The sequence below is a fragment of the Physeter macrocephalus genome, chromosome 1 (assembly GCF_002837175.3).
Source record: "Physeter macrocephalus isolate SW-GA chromosome 1, ASM283717v5, whole genome shotgun sequence".
NCBI lineage: Eukaryota > Metazoa > Chordata > Mammalia > Artiodactyla > Physeteridae > Physeter > Physeter macrocephalus.
Window position 1 is genome coordinate 141,881,826 of NC_041214.2, and position 15,348 is coordinate 141,897,173.

The following is a 15,348-nucleotide window of genomic DNA, read 5'->3' on the forward strand; positions in this document are numbered from 1 at the left end:
TCAGCGGCATGTGGGATCTTCCCGGACCGGGGCACGAACCCGTGTCCCCTGCATCAGCAGGCGGACTCTCAACCACTGCACCACCAGGGAAGACCCTAAGAAATGTTTTAAATCATATGTGTAAGTGCTCAACTACCTCTTGACAGTGTTCCCTCTTAGAAGTTAATCTTCAAATTTCCTCTTTAAATAGGATCAAAGGAGAAATACTGGGTATTTTAAAAGTACTTACTTTTGCATGTTAACAAAAATGTACAGCAATTTAAATGAATGTATGAATTAAAGTCTTTCATTGATTCACATGATTATTTGTTCAATCCTAGTAACATGAACAGTACCTGATGTATATAGTAGCCACTCACAAATTCACATACTCAGGACATGTCACTGTGTGTATGGCCACATATTCTGCTTATTCAATTAATTCCTCGTCTAAGTCCATCATCTCCACATTCTCTACTTTCCCAATTCAATCAATGAAACCAAACAGTTGATATACAACTATCTCTTTCTAAAGTTTAGTTTCTTTCTTTCACCTTAAATGAAATTTATTTTACTTTATATATTTTTATTTTTTAACTTTTCATCTTGAAATAATTTCATACATACAAAAAAGTTGCAAAATTAGTACAGAGTCCATTTACATATCCAGCTTCCCCATGTGACAATACTTACAAAACCAAAGTACAATTATCAAAAAGAACAAATTAACATTGTTAATTTGTAATACTGTAATACATGTAATACTGTTAACCAATCTAGACATTTTATTCTAACTTCACCAACTGTACCATTAAGTTCCCTTTTTAGTTCTAGAATACAACTCAGGATCACATATTGCATTTAGTTGTCATGTCTCCATATTTTCCTCCAATGTAGGATAGTTCCACAATTCGTCTTTCATGACTTTGAAATTATTGAATACTATTTGTCAATTATTGCCTAGAATTTCCATCAATTTGGCTTTATCTAATATACACCACAGAAATTATGCTGTGTTATTCCCAGTGCATCATATAAAGTGGTATGTGATGTGATATTGTTACTGGTAATATTTATAAAGTAAGATAATATTTCATAGGTATGAGGTAAATGGACAAAACCATTTTGAAATAAATTCTACAAGCTTTTATATTCCATCAAATTTAAGACTGACTGTAAGAGGCATCATTGATTTATATACATTTTTAAACAAAAATCATATTTCCAAATAAAGTATGACACAATAACTTTCTATCACTTAGTGTGTCATATTAATTAAAAAGTTTATTTTGTTATAGATATACAGATAATAGAAATGCTGACATAGGAGCAGATATAATGAAATTTAGCAAGAGCAGTCAGGAAATTTGTAGTATATCACCACAACTGCTGTCCTACAAACTTTGTGATTTTCTTCTTAGGTTCACAGATGCTAAAGTGGTAGAAAATATGTATCTTGAACTCAATGAACATGAGTAAATTAATACCCTGAAATCAGGGTAAGAAGTCATACTTTGTATTTTAATTGTTGGGAATCCATTAGAGCAGGGGAATATCATGATCAGAGTCAGGCTTTAAGTACTGGAACATGCTACTCTCCAGGAAAGGCAGTGAGGGGAAAAGTGTCTGTCTGAGTTTGGAGATCACGTTGCTAAGAAAAGAAAAGAAAAACAACACATCTATTTACATAGCTATACTATTTTACCCAGAGCCACAGGGCTGTGCTAAGAGTACTCTGCTTTAATGTAAACATTGGGAAAAGAGGAGACAATTTTAGAAAACAAACATAAAGGGATCTTGAAATCATGATGTTCAAATATGGCGATCATTTTCTTATTTTACAATGTGATGCCCCATGGATTTGCTTATATTCATGATCCAGTGATTGAATAATGAATGCAATTACAGTAGGAAAACTGACCAAACAATCAGGAACAACTTACAATTACAGATATTAGTTTACTGGAGTAACAGATTTTTACCTTTGTGAACTGAAAGGCATATTTCCAAAAAAGTAATGTATAGTATTAGAAAACCTAAATGAATTATTTTAATTAGAGAATCTATCAGTTTATGTCAAAGAAGTAAAGTCATTCTATTATATATACATAGATCCATAACTAAGGTGACTGGATAACCGAGTTTGCTCAGGACAATCCTTATCTATAGTTAGTGTCCCAGAATAATTATCAATACCATCTTGTTTCATTCTCAAAATTGTTCCAGTTTGATAATAAGTTATATGGCCATTGAACTGATAACTGAATGTATTTCAGAAGCATTTTTAAATTGTTGGTTTAGGATATAAAATATTAAAAAAATACTCCCTTTCATATTAATTCCAATCAAGACATGAGGGGCAGAATGTAAAATTATAGGTGTTCTATCATAAATTTCCAAATTTTATTTTTAATTTTAAAAACATGCTTATATGCTGTTTAATATGTAAGTTTTATTTGTCACGGTTTATTGAAATGTGTGGGATTCTCAGGAGATTTTCTAAATAATTTTAATAGGTACAAAACAGCATAAGGTATATAGAGAGTAGATAACAGCACGGTCTTTCCCAAAACCTTTGAATCCTGACTGATTCAAAGTCAGTCAAGTCTCCTGTGCCTGTTTTATAATTTGTAAATTAAGGATCTTTACTGTGCTTACCTTAAGAGTTGCTGCAAAAACTAAATGAGTGATAAAGTTTATATATAAATTAGATATAGTACTTGACATTTTGTAAGCATGATGTAAGTCTTTAACTAAAGATAGGTAAATAAAGATAAAGAATAAGAGGTATATCCTGGTAGATAAAGAGGAACTTGTGTTTTTTATTAAGTCTTCCGTAAAGGATAGAATTTTCTTGGGAGAAAGGGGGAGGCTGATGAGTTCTCAAGCACGCTTTGAGAGGACACACTTAAAGAGGAGAAACAAAGACTTAATCGAAGAAGCGATTTTGGCTCTTCAGCCCTCTTAGACTCTTTACCACACATATTTAAGATAATCCTCTTCAGAACTTGGCACCACACAGATTTAGGATAACTTGCAGGAATGTGACATAGTACGACTTCCAAGAGTTTGAATATATCTCTTAAAATAGCTGAAAATTAACGCAGAAACAAGAAACATTTAGCTTCCTTGTCTCTTCTCTTTATCTCTTATTTCATGTCTCAGATGTCAGCAGGTGTTATTGATGCTGCCTTTACATATTTTGAAAATGTGTCCATACATAATCATTTCCACTTCTACCACCCTGCTTCATGCCGGCATCACCTTTATTTCAATTGCCCACTAATTGTTCTCTCTGTTCTGCCCTCATCCTCCATTCAGTTTATTCTTTCCCAATAGCAAGAATTATTCAGTTAAAGCAGAAGACATACCTTATCTTTGAAAACCATCCAGTGGTTTCCCAACCTATCATAGTAACAAAGTCCTTACAGTTGTGCACAAGGCCCTTTATGAGCTGATGAGCCCTGTTATGTCTTTTAAATTATACCCATTAATACTGTCTCCCTTTCTTACATTTGTAGAAGCCACACTGACTCCATGCTTGTACACCACAGGTATATTTATGCCTCATGGATTTGTGCTTATTTTTCCTTGAACATGAAAACTCTCCTCCCACATAGCCATGTGGCTCAAGTGTTTACCTCCTTCAGGTTTTAGCTAGTTTCTTCTTTCAGTAAATCTTTTCTTGACTCATGTGAGAGAAGGAATTTCTGTCTCTTTGGTCCCTGCTCCATGGGCAGTGTCTGAGATGGTTTCTGACGTATAATAAGCCCTCAATAAATATGTGGTGAATAAGTAATATATTATAATAAACCCTCAATATATAATAAGCCCTCAATAAATATGTGGTGAATAAATATAGTATATAATAAGCCCTCAATAAATATAATATTAAGCCATCAATAAATATGTGGTGAATAAATAAGAATTACATTAGCTATTCGCGGGCCTCTCGCTGTTGTGACCTCTCCCGTTGCGGAGCGCAGGCTCCGGAAGTGCAGGTTCAGCGGCCATGGCTCACGGGCACAGCCGCTCCACGGCATGTGGGATCTTCCCAGACCGGGGCACGAACCCGTGTCCCCTGCATCGGCAGGCAGACTCTCAAGCGCTGCACCACCAGTAAAGCCCTGCATTAGCTATTTTATTATCTACCTTTTGATCGCTAGATGATTAGCCATTAATTCAATATGTCAGCCATGATTTAGGTTAAGGGTCAAATCTTCATCTCAAACTAAATTCCAATATCAAGTTTCTTTTTGCTGTGAAACACATTTTGCTAAAATATAACTGCAGAAGTTGAGATAACTTAGATTGAAATACTAATATTATCTAGGTGTTTAATATATTTTCGCAGCACTTAACACTAATAACAAAAGAATAATAGAAAATATTCCATGTAATTGACTAGTAAAATATAATATACTAGTAAAGGTTTTGTAAACTGCTAATGAAGAAACAAGTGGTTAATTATAAAGTAATGGCTATTGAACTGCACATTTGAGTGCTTTCATTTTGACAAATGATTGTTACCAGCCCAGAACCTGTAATGGCACTGTCCATTCTCAATCTGTAAAGAAAGCGTAAAATGCATCTTCATTACTTTTATTGAGTATGGAATTGTTTATCTATTAAAATAAGAATTATATCCATTAACCAGAGATTTATTTTAATAGACCCTTCTCATGCAAGAACATCTACGCTTACGAAGCATCCAATAGGACTTTTTTTCTCCCTGTAGATTTCCTTCCCTTATTCCAAAAATGTCTCTTCTCAAGAACACTTATCAGTGACCACTTTTTATACAGCATATTATAGACTGAATTCATGAACATGCTTAGCCAAAAGTTCTATCAACATTCTTTGCATTACAAGATCAAATTTAGATTTATTACATCCAGATGAGAGAAGACAATATCATAATAAAATAATAATTCTCTTGAGAACATTTTTATATCCAAAATATAGTAAAAATTTTTACCAAGCTCCTTAAAAGTGATAGCTACATAACCATAACATGTTTTCATAAACAATTAATATTGTTAGTAGCTGTTGTCTCCTCAAAATCTCATAAAATAATATTCTAAAATATACTTTCCGGAACAAGTGAATCACAGATATTAATCTAAAGTCTGCTAAACGTATTGGTATTTCTTGAATTAATATATTTTTAATAAAATTAATATATTTTTACTCATTTCAGTGTTGTTTCTGTTTCTCTGGCTACTTCCTCCTGTAAAATGATTATTTATACCATATGTTGAATCTGAGACAAGAGTTGTCAAAGGACATTGAAATGGAATCAGATATTTTAGGAAGTCAGCCACCTCTTTAACGATAGCTCCAAGTGTCAGTTTTTTTGATACTAAATTTTCTGCATTTCCATAAGATAAAAATAAAGAAATATCTATATTAATAATGTAACAAACTTTAACAATTGTTTTGCAATGTTAACTCATTTCCTGTATGTTCATTTAAGAGATTCAGTGACCTAACATTCTTTACTTTGGAAAATACAAACATGCTTATTGCAGCAAAACTTGCTCTGGTAAGAAAGTAAACAACATAATGCAAACTCAACTCAGTGCACTGCATTCATCTTCTATATTCATTACCAAAGTGTCTTTTGAGTCTAACTTTCTTCATTTAAGAAACAAAAAATAATACACTAAAGAAGTATTTCATTTCCCAAAAGTAATACCTTGGAAAATTCTTATGTAGGATTTAATTAGGTAAGATGTCTTCAGGTGAGTAATTGGTTAACTCACTAGATGATTTCTGAAATGTTTGTCTGAAGGCAGACCTATTATATTTTCACCTTCAGGTACCAAAGGGTAACAGGGCTTATTAATGCCTCTGATGAAACTGTTCTGCTTCCATGAGCATAGCACCAGATAGACAGCTCATCAAATAAAATGGATCCTTTTTAATCAGTTGTCCAAAAATGATATTATACAGAGTTACACATATTCTAGAACCAAGTTTCTATTTTTATGGCAAAAAAATGGAGAAATTTGAATACATTGAATCATTTTGCTAGCGAAAAGATACCAGTTATAAGCAGATATTATGAGGAAAATATCAGATATGATTATTTTATAGAAAACTATTGAACAAGTAACATCAGTTATACATTGTAAGACTAAATTTTACATTATTTTCTTTATAGGACCCATACTCTTTTCCTATAAAGAAATGCAATATTGAAGTTTTTGGGGGGGATTCAACCCACCGAACACGTATTGTTTAGCAAACAAGTAGATCCGTGCATTCTTATTCCAATTTATATAAATTATAAGTTTAACACCAAGAAATTAACTACTTTTCTTTACATTTCAGTGCCAAGGAGACAAACCTGTTAAGTTGTAACTTAGTCATCTTTATGATCTATATGCTGTCACTCTAATCTATATGCTGAAGACATCCATATGATATTTTCAAAAAATTACAGAAGTTTGTATACCCATGAAAATTACATGTCTATACACAAGAAAAGAAAAGTGGTATATTCAATTTACAACAGTGATAAATTAGTTTACAAGTAAGAGAAAATTGTAGACTCTTCACAGTTTTGGACAGTTTGGGCAATGAATGTGATGCTGACAGATACATGGTCTTCTGGAAGAGGAAGAATGAAAGCTTTGCAAACTGTTCAAGAGGATTTTAGAGAAATCTATGGAAATCAATGGTGACAATGACAGTAGTGAAAATGTTGTATGGTCAACGAGGATATAAATTGTCCTCGATTTTATTGCCTACACCTGAGGAGAAAGTGGACAGATGGTTGCAAAGCAAACACCATGAAGCAGAATCAAGGCTTAAGAGTGTCCTGGTTTTGCTCACTCTCCTATGAGGAGGGAGTTCTATTTTCCTGCTGGAGGTCACCCTCTGGTGCACCACATGATATTAACATGATGTGTAACAACTAACATCAAGAGCCATCCAAAGTAAGCAGAAAATCTGGACACTTTTCTGATGTAGTTATAAAGATGTACACCTACATTGAATATAAAAGGAGGGAATTTAAGACTGATGTGGGCAGAAACCAGGCACATGATCAAACTTTCATTGGTTCTCTTGGGAGAGGAGGATCAAGGTGTGAAATGCTTATAAAGGGCAACAGCAACAGTTGGGACATCTTAGGGCTCAAGCATTCCCACACTCCTTAGATTTATTAAGAGGTAACACTACAGAGTCTCACAATTCAACATAGTGAATCTTACTTGCCAAAAGGGCCCTTTGGCTCTCTTGGGAAGATTTCTTTTAAAGAGAAAAAGTCCATGGGAAAATTATAGATGAGGTATTCTAGTATTCAAGTTCATATAGACTTGGGTTGGATTTTTAATGCCAATGATGGTGACAAACTGAAGAATGTGAAACAACAATCTAGATATATTCTTGTGTTCATACATGTTCGCCCTGCAAAACTCCCCTAAATCTTTTGTAGAAACCTGAGAAACATTTAAGAGACATTATCTTGGTAATATGGCCAGGTTAAGGTAAACTCCTAGAAAAAGGTCACAACTGTGTGAGCCAAGCCCCAATCACCCAAAGGGAGAACACTCCTTGGCCCCAAGCCATAGAGCAGTGTGGCTATATTTTTTGAATCAAGGGATCCTCAGACCTGAAAGAAACAGTGTCAGTAATGATGTCCCACAGTCTGATACAGGGCTCTGGTATATTTGAATAAGGCATTGGCAACTGAACGTAAATGTACCTGCTTACTGGCTGCAAGCCACCCTCTATCACTGTACTAACATTCTACCTCAGTCTCAGATGCTTTAAGAAAAGATGATAAAGGGTGGGACCAAGATCTCATTGACTCCAAAGAAGATTGAAAACTATATGTGTGTATTCACGTATATAGGGAAACTTTCATCCTGGAGGCTGACAAATGAAGGTGACAGCAGACAAAAAAGTGGACTACACAGGAATGATTTCTGTGAACTAGGTGAGAGTGTTTATGCATGTGTATGTCTGGTGCAAGCAATAATTCAGCTCATTTTCCATTCTGGCCATGTTGAGTCTGAGTACAAGTCGTAGGACATCAGAAGCTGGGGCGATACTCAAGGAAAAAAGCAAGCAAACTGTTACAGGGAGTTCAAGCAGTCAACAAGTCTGTGAATGGAGGTGAAACACAAAGAACCAGCCAGTCTCAGAACTCACCATTTTAGAGGTGGAAAATCAGGGAGAGAGAGACTAAAAAGCAGGAGTGAGAGCTTTAAACAAAACATCCAGCAATAGGATACAAGTGACGAGTAAATAGTACTGCTGCAATAAAATAATTCCCACAGAGTTAAGAAAAAGGACTCTTTGGAGCCTTCAAAGCTTATCTCTATCCTTATTATTTTATAAACTCTACCTCTGTCCCCAATTCCTAAGCCCCATGCTACCTATGCCTTCTTTTATTCTAGCTTTTGACTATGTCCTTGCCAGAACTGAGATGACTTTATGTGTAATTCTCTAGTTTCAACCCTTTCTTAGCTGCTGTAGGAATTATTCATGGTGTTTTCTCTGTCTTCTATTCCCAGTGCTGCATAGACTCTCCTATCACCACTCACTTCTCCCACAGGAACATTTCCTCTAGCTGTCCCCCAGGGACAAGTTATCAAAATATGAGAAACAGAAACAAAGTATGACAGCCCAAGTAGACCATGTTAATAAAGAGAGAACGTTTGATTCAGTCAATTTCACTTTTTGCACATTTTGTGAGGACATTTACCAACCTTGTTTAGACCAATGTTTGGGCCAAAAATATAATTACTTTGTTGTAATTATAGCCAGGGCAGAACCACATATGATAATGTATAACACTCTGGGTAGGAAGAGGGAAAGTTTCTTGTTTTTATTGTATTTCAAAACTCCGATCATGAACATAAACACTCCTGATCCATGAACAATTACTGAACTGTGCATTTGTAGAGCATCTGTTTCTATGGAATCTAAATAGTAAATGTTACCTACAGAATATAAGTGCAAATTTTTGTATACAAAACATCTTTTAAAAATATATTTTCTTTCCATTTAGGTAATAACCCCAAGCCAAGCCAAATATGCAATAATATTTTCACTATTTTCACTGAGGGTCTGTTCGATGTAGAAAAACAGTGTTGTTTTCTTCCTGTTCAAAATATAATATGCTTTTTTTCCATTTAATTCACAGGGTGCTTCATTTTAATGAATATTCTTCATTCTCCAGTAATAAGAAACAAATTTTTGCTCAGTGTCGACTTGTTTGAACATGTCTGCAATGAATTTCAGAAATTAACATACATCAGGTTCTTAGGGTTGACTCTGGAATATGTTAGAGAGTACATAATTTCGGTGCAATTTCTCTAGTAAATGTCCTAGAAACTGTAAGGGCTATTGTGTAGATTGGCTCCAAATAGAGAAGGAATCTCAAAAATCTATATCATTCACTAAACTTCATTTAAAAATGCTCTGTTGGGCTTCCCTGGTGGTGCAGTGGTTGAGAGTCCGCCTGCCAATACAGGGGACACGGGTTCATGCCGCGGAGCGGCTGGGCCCGTTAGCCATGGCCGCTGAGCCTGCTCGTCCGGAGCCTGTGCTCCGCAACGGGAGAGGCCACAACAGTGAAAGGCCCGCGTACTGCAAAAAAAAAAAAAAAAAAATGCTCTGTTAAGTGGCTCTTTTTCTTATCAGGTGGTTAAAGATAATAGTAATGAGAAAATATAATCAGAAAAGCAGGCCACTGATGACTTAGATAAAAAATAAAATATCTCCCAGAAAAAACAAAAAACAAACTGGAAGACACAAAAAGACTTGGAAGACCAAGAGAAATATCTTCCTTATTTCTCTTAAAGTCCAGTCTCTAGAATTTGCCTACCATCAGTTTGATAGCACCCAGGAAATTTTTTTTAAATATTAAATTTTTGTTAATGATACTAAAGCATTATCCTAATGCTAAATGCTTTATTAAATATATTGAGAATTTACTTCTTCTTTGATCCAAGTTTCTTTAAAAAGAAAGAAAAAATAATAAACTGACAAGACTGAATTGAGACATAATGGGATTGATACCAGAGATTTCAAATAATAGTAACTTAGTTTTACAAAATTCTCCAGCAGGTTTTATTTCTTTTTCTATGTGGGTAACTCTTTGTCTTAGTTAGGGGCAGGGTGGGTACACTTACATTCTATTGCAACAGATGGAGAGATAAATGTGAAGGTTAAAGCAAAGTTTCTAAGAGACTAGATGTTGAATGTCCCCACCACAAAAAAGGAAACATAAATTATATGATGTGATAGAGGTGTTAGCTAATGCTAAAGTGGTAATTACATTGTAATATATAAATGTATCAAATAAACATGTACACCATAAACTTTCACAGTGTTATATGTCAATTATTTCTATTTATTTATTTATTTATTTATTTATTTATTTTTTTTATTTTTTTTTTTTTTTTGTGGTATGCGGGCCTCCCTCTGCTGCGGAGTCATCACAGGGTAATAATTATCACAAACCTATCACCATGATTTATATTAACAAAAGATCACAAGTGATTATAGGCAAACTTCTAACAGATAAAGGCAATAGCATTAATCTAAATATAAAAGTAAGAGAGAAGAGAGATTTAATATCAAATAAAAGCCAATAATATGTGGTGACAATAGTAATATTGGGTGTTAGGGCTTCAACATGTGAATTTCATGGGGACAAAATTTAATACCTGACAATGACCTTTGAGGCTAGGTTATAATAGACTCTGTAGATTCCAACGTTATTTCTGGAAATTTTTATTTTATAGCCTTGAGTTGCCATTTAAAAAGTTCAACTACCAAAACTGTGTAGGGACAATGCAGAGAGCAGCCATTTCATTTTGTAAATGAGACTCTAGGTGTACATATACATATACAGACAAGTTTCCTGGTTGTGAAAATATTGCAAGATGATGTTATTGACCTGTGGACTATCTATTTACTGGGTCTATATTTGGAATGCCTGGATCCAAGAAGTCAGATACTGTAAGACTGAATTTGAAAATAATGCATGAAAGTGAAACTGTGGATCCTATAATGTTCCAAGACTTGGTTCTGAGCCTCTTATCTACCTACTTTTGTTCTCTAGATGATGTCATCCAGTGGTGTGACTTTTAAAAGCATTTCTATTCTGATGACATCCAGAATTCTGTTGCCAGCATGATCTCACCTCTAAACTTCTGATATTTCAAATGTCCAGCCCACACACTATTTCTCACACAACTTTTTTAATCAAGTAAATGGTAACACCTCAAATCATTTTTTAAGAGTCATAATTTCCCCACACACTCAAACCATGAGAAAGCTTGTCCAGACTCGCTCTAAATGTGTGGCTTCTTACCATATATATATGCTGAAAACACTAACTCAAGAAAAGATCTTTTCTCACATTGAACACTTCAAAGTCATCCAAATTGATCTTTCTTACTTTACCTCTTGCTCCTCTGCCATCAGCCATCCACTGAGTGTCCAAGGAGAAATAAAAACAAAAACACAACTTATATCATTTCCATTCCCTGCCAGAACTCTTCAATGGCTGCCCATTGCAGTGAAAACAAACTCTAAATCCATTATTTTGTTCTATAAAGTCTTAATTTAATTGATTCTTGACTTTCTCACCATTCCACCCTCATCTCCAACTTGTTTTTTTCTCTTTACTGTATACACATTTTCTTTCCTTACTATCTTCATCGTACAAAGCTGGTGAGCAAGATCTTATGGGGCCTTTCCAGGACAGACCCTTCCCCCCATATCCTCTGCTTTAGCTCCTCTCTGAAGTACCTAGATAATAGTATTTGATACACTTTTCCTGAGTTGTTATATAGATGCTAAAATTCCTGCTGGGCTTCCCTGGTGGCGCAGTGGTTGAGAATCCGCCTGCCGATGCAGGGGACACGGGTTCGTGCCCCGGTCCGGGAAGATCCCACATGCCGCGGAGCGGCTGGGTCCGTGAGCCACGGCCGCTGAGCCTGTGCATCCGGAGCCTGCGCTCTGCAACCGGAGAGGCCACAACAGTGAGAGGCCCGCATACCGAAAAAAAATAATAAAATAAAATAAAATTCCTGCCAAATGGAAGAAAGTAACACATTCCCTCCAGAGTCTGGCCAGAACCAGGAAATATTTGCAAAAACTTATGGCCTTTTTACTTTACCTCACCATCATCCAATCAGAGAGTTGTGTTGTGCACGAGCTGATCACATACCCTGGGACTGCCCTCCTTTGCCTTACTTTTAAAAATGCTTTGCTGAAGCCCATTGGAAAGTTTGGGCTCTTTGAGCACTAGCTGTCACAGACTCCTTGTATGGTGCCTTATAAAACACTGAACTTTCCTTCACCACAACCTTGTGTCAGTAGATTGGCTTTACTGTGTGTGGGTGAGTGGGGTCAAGTTTTGGTTGGGTAACATGTCTGCTTTAGGGTAGTTATATCCCATAAAAGCCCTTCTCAAGATCTGTAGGCAAGCTGCTTCTAGTCACTTAGGTCTCATCTTAAAAGCCCCTTCCTATTCCAAGCCTTATTTAAACATGCAATCAAAGACACTCCATGTATTGTCCTAGTATATCACCGTGCTTAATTTTGACAGTGACATTTATCACACTTCTTAGTAGTTTCCTAATTATTTATACATTTTTATCCCTCTGCTCTCCACCACCACCATTAGGATAAAAGTTTCATGAATTAATGCTGCTTTCTTCCCTCTTTACCACTATATCAACCATACCTATAATCATGCCCAATCCATAGTAGGTAATCAATAAATATATATTTCATAAATTAACATTTGAGGACCTTCAGCCACTTTTTAGAACCAAGCACAAACCACTAATCTACCTTTTATCTAAAATTATACCTCTAAATGTTCTTTTTGTACTAAACAGAGAGATACTCAAGACATATTCTTACTTACCTGAGATTAACTTCCTAAAAATTAATGAATTTTAGCTTTTAAAAAGTAATAAATTATTAGTGAGAGTTCACAGTAGAAAATCTTACTCTCATACTTAAACCTCAAAGCCTCTTTTAACCATCAAGAGGAGAGAAATTTAATAACAGTGAGAACTACAGTTTATGAAGGCAGATATTATAATTAAAAATTTTTATAGCTCTTCGCTCTTTTGATCCAATTAGAGTAATACCCATACAGTGTCTATATTTGTAGTTAGACATGACAAATATATAAAAAATGGTAACTTTCCATGTGGAAATAATTGTCCACATTCCTCTACCCACAGTAGGAATCAGGGACCTATAATTGTAGCTGTACCATTTAACTTCCTAAGGATGATGTAAGGCCCAGCTATGATAAACTGAGTTCCTTTTATATTGGAATAATATGTGACTCATCTTGCTTCTTTCCTAGAAACCTTAGCCAAAATGTTACAGTTAATATGTTTTCTTAGACATGAAATTGTTGGGTTAAAACATGTTTAAATTTTTAACAGATACCATCAAATTGCTCTTTGGAAAAGTTGTTCCTACTTTTCCTGAAATGCACAATGCTTGAGAATGCTTGTCCATGTCTTCCTATCCTGGTTAACGTCAGATATTTGTGATTTGTCTTGTAAGCCAACTTAAAAAAAAAAAAGTTTTAATCTAATCTGTGTAGGGAGAACTCTAGAATTTTATTCATTGCTCTTTTGTTTAAAATGAGGGGAGGGGATAAATTTTCTATTTGTTTAATGACAAAAATTATTGCATATTAAATAAAAACAATAAAGCTAGTATTACTGAGGGAGAAATAAAGTATGTGATTGAAGTTTTTCCAAGAAATAATAAAAATTACTATTAAAAAAAAAGAACTGAATCTGCTTCTTCCTTTTTTTTTCTTGAAATGGACTTAGACTCACATGATACCCAAGGGAAGTAGGATAAAATATTAACTGTGAACTCTGTCATTTCCAGCAACTAGAAGTTGGCCCAGCATACAGCAAATGCCTCAAGAATATTTGTTTTAAAAATGAATAAAAGAATGAGTAGATGAAAATAAAGACACTTGTATGTTTTCTTACAAATCTGTTAACCATACTGTTTGGGTCTATGATGCTACCTATTTGGTCTCTCTATCTAATTTTTTCTATAAATATTATGGACTGAATTGTGTGCTCCCCCAATTCATATTTAAAGGCTCTAACCCCCAATAAGAATGTATTTGAAGATTGGACCTTTAAGGAGTTAATTTAGGTGAAACGAGGTCTTAAAGGTGGGACTGCTATCCTTCTAAGAAGAGGAAGAGACACCAGACATCTTTTTGTCTCTCTCTGCACACACAGAGGAAAAACCATGTGAAGACTCAGGGAGAAGATGCCTTCTCCAAGCCAGAAAGAAAATTTTCACAAGAACCATCCCTGCTGACACCTTGATCTTGAACTCCCAGACTCCAGAACTATGAGAAAATACATTTCTGTTGCTTAAGACACCCAGTCCACCCAGTCCGTTGTATCTGGTTATGGCAACCTGAGCAGACTAACACAATGAGTCTTAGAATAATCACAGTCACCCAATCATTTTATATTATGTTTTTACCACCTGAGCTGGATAGACAATAAAATTAATAAAATAACTACATGAATCTCATTTTTATTCCCAATTATTTAACTTGTGGATCACATAGCTGGAGGTAATTGAGGCAAATTTGAAAATACCTGTTAGATCTCAAACTCATTGTCTGATCCACTATATCAAATAATCTCCCACTTTTTAATGTATTCTAAAGTAAACTAATATAAAAGTAATGTATTTGTGAACATATTATAAAAGATATGAGTGAATTTTGGAAGCACAGGGCTCTCAGAAAATGTAGCTTCAAGTGTTAGTTTTACCACATACTAACCTTGCAGTTTTGAGCTTCTTTGAACATTGGTTCCATTATATGTAAAATGAGACAGCTAATACCTTTCTAGCAGATTGATAAAGGAGTTAAATAGTAAGTGAATTAAATATATGAAAAAGCATCCTAGAATCTACTCGGTACCATATAAATATATTTTCAACATTTTAAGAATATAATATAGTATAATTTTATTGACTATTTGTCAGAAGGTAGAAGCAAATAAAACCAGTGTTTAAATGGCTTTCAGTAACTCTCAAAATAATATATCTTGAAATGTGTACATTATTTGTTCAGCATGCTTCATGTTTCATTGCATTTTTAATTTCATTGCATCAATCAGAAAAAACAAAAACATATTATAAGCATATGCTATATATAACATTTATATTTTAATATTTGTATTTATTAAAGAAACATGTTTTGAACTAATTTTACTAAAACATTTGAACTTTCTAAAATATTTCTGCTTTATTTATTATCTATAAGAATCACACAAAAAAATGTTGGGTTGTATATTATTTGGTTTGCTTCATTATCAGTGA